This window comes from Fukomys damarensis, unplaced genomic scaffold (assembly GCF_012274545.1).
Source record: "Fukomys damarensis isolate Sample0158 unplaced genomic scaffold, DMR_v1.0_HiC HiC_scaffold_39, whole genome shotgun sequence".
Lineage (NCBI taxonomy): Eukaryota > Metazoa > Chordata > Mammalia > Rodentia > Bathyergidae > Fukomys > Fukomys damarensis.
In genome coordinates, this window is record NW_022900951.1 from 92,738,454 (window position 1) to 92,745,650 (window position 7,197).

At 42.5% G+C, this 7,197-nt stretch overlaps 1 pseudogene; it reads left to right on the forward strand.

Annotated features, from left to right (window-relative positions):
• The first annotated feature begins 282 nt into the window (after window positions 1-282).
• LOC104853067 lies at window positions 283-1,098 on the forward strand (annotated as a pseudogene).
• Window positions 1,099-7,197: the final 6,099 nt, after the last annotated feature.

Genomic DNA, 7,197 nt, shown 5'->3' on the forward strand with positions numbered 1-7,197 from the left:
GGAAATTCTAGGAGGGAATGTGCGGCCCAAGCCTGTTGGTGGTATAGACTGTGCTCACGCCACTGCCCTCCAGTGCCATGCCCGCCACCACTGAGGAGCTGAATGCACTGTGTTGCTGGAAGCCACTGTACCTGGGTCTTAACTGTGCAGTTCAGCCTGGCCTTGAACTCACTTTGTAGCCCAGGCTGGCCTCAAATTCACGGTGATCCTTCTGCCTCAGCCTCCCAAGTGCTAGGATTACAGGAAACTCAGAATGAATGCCATGACTGTCTTTAAAGAGTGGCCAAGTTTCCAGAAAACAGAAATCCAAATAGATACAGAGATGTGAGGCCCTATGACTAGAACTTTGCTAAACTGCAAATACTAAAAATGATTATATTAATGTCAATTTAATTGACATGGAAGAGGCACAAAGGAGTTACATCTTAGCATAGTTATGTCTTAATACCTGTTGCCATTTCTGGCTCATGGTTTGGCAACAAAAGTCCAAAGCAGTTGTCACACTAAACTAAGTGAGGAGAAAGAATCAGTTAAATGTGCACAGTACTAGCCAAGAGATGACTGGGAGATGGTATGTAAAGAAACAAGATTCAGAGTGAAGCTCTTGTCAGAAGACATGAAGTCATATTATACAGTACATCTACCTTAATTAGAAAAATATCAATAGTAGTGAAACCAGAACAATTATCTCACTTTCATTATACTACCTGGCCAGATTTTGGAGTCCCTGAATCACCAACTTCATTTCTCAATTTCTTGTTTAAAGTGATAGAGTCTGGCTCCTTGGACCCTCACTGTGGGTCATTCAATGCAGCACAGACATTAGACACTCCACATCTTCTCTCTGGTAGATACCCATCACGTGCTGATGGAAAAAAAAAGATGATATTAACATTAAACAAGGGTTACTGAATATGTGAAAATATCTAATGGGACTTATTCAGACTCTAAATCGACTCAGATTCTCTTACATGGCCATAACAGAAGGAGCAAAATATAAAGGGAGATTTAAATATACAGAAATGGTGGAAATAACTTTCTAAGGAAGGCTTATCTCCTGCTTTGGGTCATTTGCCAAACAGAGTCATGACTGAATAGTACAATGGGAACAGAATGGGCCCTGAGGAAGAGATACCACCCAGTAACCAGTGTATGGAACTGTCCTCCAAGATGCAGGACACCATCCATGGAGAAGAGCAGTGAGAATGTTCTATGGACACACATTTGAGAAGATAGAAAGGTGACTACAGCTCAGAAGGTGCATGAAACAGAAGCTAGAGACTGAATGAAAAAGAAAAAAGCCAAGATTGACAGACACCTAAATATTCATGTCTTGGAAATATTCTGAAGCTATAAAGGTTGAACTACTGATGTGCAAAACAAGACCAAAGCCCACTCTGCAGCTGAAGTGATGCTCTCTAGCCTTATAGTTGTCTTTTCACAGAGTAAACTTTAAATCAAGGATGAGGAGTGCCCACCATCAGAAGACTGGAAGACTTGCAGAACCTCAACTTTGCTGCATTATTACGCATTTTTGTTTTTATTTTTTGATGCATGTGTGTTGTATAGAAAGGTGTAAAAGAAATAAATGAGGAAAGACTACTTTGTATTATTCTGCCATTTCTACTGAATTTTTGTACTTTTGGGCAGCATTAGATATTCTAGGAGGGGTGGCAGCGTAATTCACAAAGTGCAACCAGGAGACTACCCTTGGTGTAAAACATGACGCTTCTCACTTGTGCACTGAAGAATTAAGGAAAAGAGGTTTGGGGATTTAGCTCAGTGGTGTCAATCCTGGCTGGCAAGTGCAAAGCCCTGAGTTTGATTCCCAGTACCCCCACAAAACAAATTAAGGAAAAGAGACAGGAATTGAGGCCTGAAGTCAGGAATTGCACTTATATCAAACTATTCACTCCCCTGCTGAGTATGGAGGACATCCTAGAACACAAAATTAATCAGCCCTTTCACTGGCTCTAAAGAAAGCTGTAAAGCATTCTAGGCCCTAGAAGCATAGGCCATAGGTGTAGTAATCAGTCATGTGTCTTTTCTGTGACCTCTGTGCACAGGAGGCCCAGCACAGGCCTGAGTGAGCACCTCACAGACATTTCCTGCATACACGGCTCGCAAGAGAGACCTGAGGAAATCACTATCCAATGCCCTAGCATCACAAGAACCTTTCAGTGTCCCAGGAGAATATACAACATAGGACATAATCCAGTGGACAGTGGGTAGCTATGGATAAAAGTCCTTGCCCATTATCCATTTTAGCCACAGGTCTCCTACCAATCTGCCAGAAATGAGAGGGGTAACTAAGAATAATGTGAGGCTGGAAAGAGGGGTGGGTGCATATTTTGACAGGGATCCTCTTCCATTTGATTCTCTGGCCAGGAAAATGAGGACCCTCTAGAGAACCTACCCACTGGGATGTAGGACAGGGTTCCCCAAAGGTGGTAGATGTGACAATTGAGAATGAAGGCTTTGCCCCAGCACTGGTAAGTAGGGTGAGCTGCCATGTTGGAGGCCATGTGGACAGCTCTGGTGGTGGCCTTGAGATATCCTGCAAACCAAGAAGTGAAATACACAGTTGCCAGTTTGGGTAGGGATCTAGGGGTCTATCAGAGTAGACGTATACAATTCATACAGTCCTGTTCAGGGCTCTCGGGAGGCATTAGCCTCTGTAGAGTTGACCCTGGTCCTCAGGTGAGTGGAATCACCAATGCAGACCATGGTGCCAGGGTTGACAGCCAGGCTGCCTAATACCACATGAGAAGCACATACTACTCTGCAGTTTGGTGGTGGCCATGGCTGGGAGGGATCTGCAGCTCCTTCCACCATGAAGTCCTGGCTTCACCTGCCTCGGGGATGTCTCTGCTTAGCCTGGTAATCTTTAGTTAACCCCAAGCATCATCTTGTATTTTTTCTGTGGGTTTCCCTTCTGTTTCCTTAAACTCAAACTCCTTGTTCATTTTAAGTCTTGTGTTTATACACAATTCCTTGCAACCACTCCTGTTGGGGGCTGGCCTGTGAGCTGGCAGGAGTGCTGCCATCCTAAGCTAAGTGTAACCATTTTAGAGTTAAGTTTCTGTTTTAGTGAGTAAATTTCTGTTTCCTAAGACTGTAGTTCCTTATCTTTGTTACTCAGCCATTATAATTGCCAAGGTTACTATTACTCATGATAGTTTATGGTTACGCCTATTTCATCTTATCTTATGCTAAGACATTTTGTGCTGCTCTGAAGTTTCTCAAACTTAACAACCAGGAGTTTTTTGAGTCATCTGGTATTTTATGACCTCCGGACTCTGTAGAAGTTTCTTAATGCTTGTTTTAGGTCAGATAAGGCTGTCATGGTATTATCATGTCCCCTCCTCTTAGGTTTGTGGTTTTTTGCTTTAAAAGTCTTATGCTTGCCTGCAATAAAGGTTGCCTTGATCAGACTCCTGCCTTGGCATCCTTCTTTCTCTCCCTGCCCTATATCTGCCCGATGCTTTTTCAGGTTTGAGCACCTAAGACAGTGCTCTGCATTGCCAGCTCGCAACACACTCCCCCAGAGAAGTACAGGGGATTCCTGTAAGGTCCTATGAACATTTTTCTCTTGATAGCAATATTGTACCAGGAAATCCAGCCTATCCTTCTACAGGTCAGCACCATCTGCTCTTGGCTGAGGATAAAATAGCTGCCTCTACCCATTTGAACTCCAGCAATGCAGCCCACTCAGCTATCTTTATAGCTGAAGAACATGTGCAGGCAACCATTCAGGGCCAAACTAAAAATAAAAAGGGTAAGAGGCCAAATGGAAAGTTCAGTAAAGCAAAGTCTGAACACCTTGGTGGAAAAAGCCTCAGAGAAGTCTGAGGAATTGCTGAGACCAGACTGCAGAGTGAGCTTCCTCAGTGGCAAAAACCAGCCAGACTAGCTGTCTGCCTTAGGACTTTCCTAGCTTCCTTCCATTACTGGAGAAGGGGAGTGGGTAAAGCTGCCCACCCATGTGAAAAGCAAGCCATCTCCAGTATTCTGATGATTTTCCCCAAGTCTATATGTCCACTCCTGATAAGGGAATGGATAACTGGAAAAAAGAATCATGGGTCACCCTGGGTCCCAAAGTTCTGGAGCTGGAGTCCCACCAGCCTCCAGTGGTGGGCTAAGTGACCTGGAAAAGTATAAAAAGGCAGCTGCCAAGGTCAATTTAGAGTAGTTTTCAGTGGGTGAGGGAAGCTCACAATAGGTTAGGCTAGAGATTGGGGTGAGGTGGTCATGGTGATGGTAGTGTTGGTGGTTGTGCTGCTAGTAGTATGTGGGGGAAGTTTGGTCCAAGATTACAAAGAAAAAGGCAACCCACCTGCTACAAGATCTATTATGGCTTGTATTAGATGTCCCCCCAAAGCCTCATGTGCTCATACTGTCACATCTGATGAGGCTAGATTTTCATCTAGGGATTGTAAACTTTACATCAATAAAAAATTAGAGATACAAATTTAGAAGGACAAAATCACTTTATTGGAAAGAGGAAAGAAGTGAGGACATACAAATCTACCTTTTAGGGAGCCCAGAGCCAATGCTTGAGGATTTTTGTTGTTAAGCCCCATTTATTATATGGCAAGAAAGGAATTATTGATTTGAAATTTGTTATATACCTTCATTGACTATTTTAGGCTTTGGGACCCCCTGATTTAGCCACTGTCTCCATTCATTACCTACCTATAAATTTTGGGAGGAGCTCCCTTCAGTCTTCTTTGATATGTCAAAGGGCTACTCCTGAGCTTTATAGCAGAGGCTTACATTCAAAGCCTATTTAGCAATTAGTAAAGGAAAACATTTACATTTTACTACATTAACATGGTGGGAAAAGAATTAAAAATGTGTATGCATTTCTACATGGTTGCTTGAATATACAGGTATGAGTATATATTTTATATACTAAGTAAGTTCTCTTTTTTTAATGATATACTCCCTTGAAACATTATATCCATTGTAGTTAATCAGAGGTGGAAAAGAAGGAATTCAGCCTGGTCTTCAAGCCAGTTAGGGTGCTTATCATTTCTCTGGCCTTCTCTTAACTACTCCCCCTAGCAAGACTTTAGCACTTTCACATCACAACTTGCAAGAAACTTCAATCAGGCCTTGAACATTAACTGCAGCTCACTGAAATTTACCTATAATAAGTGAGTTCCTCCTAGAACATTGTGGGTCTTTCCATTTGAGGAGACAGAATGAGAGGCAGAGAAAGACAGACAGACACACAGAGGGACAAACACTCAGACAGGCAGAGGCAGGCAGGCATGAAGAGACAGAAAGAGTTACACACAGACAAAAGATCCTGCCAGCCCTGCTGAAAATACCTTCTCCAGTGCTGCACTTGTGGCTAAACAGCCCCCTCTTCCTCTCCTACTCATGTGCCATGGCCTGAGTGGCTGAAGGGTTAATGGAGTGAGAAATGAAGGTGAGAGATTAAGACACTTAGAAATAAGACAAAGAAAAACAGTAAAGATTACATAGCTGAGGCCAGGTGGAAGCTCTTTGTCCTGATGAGATAAAAAGCTTGGCTTGCATCCTCAGCACCTTTATTTATAGTGTAGATAAAGAAAAGGGGATGCCTGATTGGAGCAGAAAGAATGGCTAGGATCTGCTGGAGATAATGCTCGTTGTATCTCTGGTGAATGGGTAGGAAGGAAGATAGGCCTCTCCTTGGCTAGGCCTTGCTCTGCCATGCCCTCTGCTGGAGAAGGCAAGTTAGGCCTGGCTGTAGTGATCTATAGTGCATCACTCCCAGCATCTCCTCCCCCTGTTCTGTTTTGTAGCTGCAGCTTGTGATGATGTCTCAAGGCAAGTTGTCCTAGGAAGACTCTGCAAAGGAATAGCAAATATTATTAGCAGCAACAGGAAAATTAGAATTCCTATGGTCATAGCAATGCTATGTTGGGCCAGGTTGAAAGGATTGAATCCATATAATAAATCATTTTGCCATGACCTCAGAGGTGAGGAAAATACCATGTGCATGTTGAATGGACAAGATCTGTTTTAGAGATCTAGATTGAGATTGGTATGATGAAAGATACCCATAGCTTTAACTTGATTACCAATCTCTAGCACTGTAGCTTCTAAGGCATTAAACCTGTACTTTCAACATCTTTCTGGGTCTAAAGGGCATAAGAGGCATTTTTTTCCTGAGTAATTGACAAACCATACATTCTGTACATTTTGTGCTGAGGCCACAGATGCAACAACAGTGGTGGCAAGCAGAGTAACTAGAGACATAATTCCTAGGACAATAAGTCCTACCATCCAACAGGGGTGAGTGAGCTTTCTGTGTATGTCTTCCAGAGATGGCAGTCCATAGTCATGATACCCTAGGCCAGAAATATTAGTGGGTATCATGACAAAAGATGGCCTATACAATATTAGCACATATTTATCCTTACTAAAGTTAGTAAGGCAGGCAGTAAGATTACAATTTTTGCAACTGACATTAAAAGAATCCTTTTCAGGAGTATTATTGACCTGTCCAACCAGGAGCATATAAGGGTTTTGTACACAAGCATGTGCCCAGATTTTATTGGCCCCTGTGTGACTCCTGTCCTTTAAACTATGACTAGGGAGTGATCACTTATAAACTGGCAGCCAATTGCCAAAGATCTCTTTGGAAGTACTTAGATGATATAAGTAGTACCAATGCTGGAATATGGCCAGTAACACAGTACTTTGTATGATACCAATTCTGGAAAACTATATTTTGTATAACAATTTTATTTACTTCATGGGTGCAACAGTCCTCCCAAGGAACACACTTTCAGAGAGGACCATAACAAGTGACATTATGGCAAGAGGAGAAAGGGCATGAAAGGTTATGAAGATTATCTGTTGAGGTAAGATTGAAACTATTAATTAGCACCAATTCATCTTGATCCATGCCTGATGCATTATGAATAATGGCTCTCTTTTCAATTACCCAAAGTGAGAAACAGAGGGAAGATGGACTGAGACAGAGAGGGAGGCCTACTGTTCTCCTGGTATAATTATAGGTGGTAGATGTAGGAGAGATATGTGAACAACAGAATAACACCCCCAAGACATTGGACTGATTGGAAAATGTAGATACAGAAACAAGAGTTTCCCAAGGAAAGGGATAAGCCATAGGGAAGTCTGAATATTTCCTCCGTAGGAACATAAGCATACTCTGGCTCCTATGTTATTAATTGCATT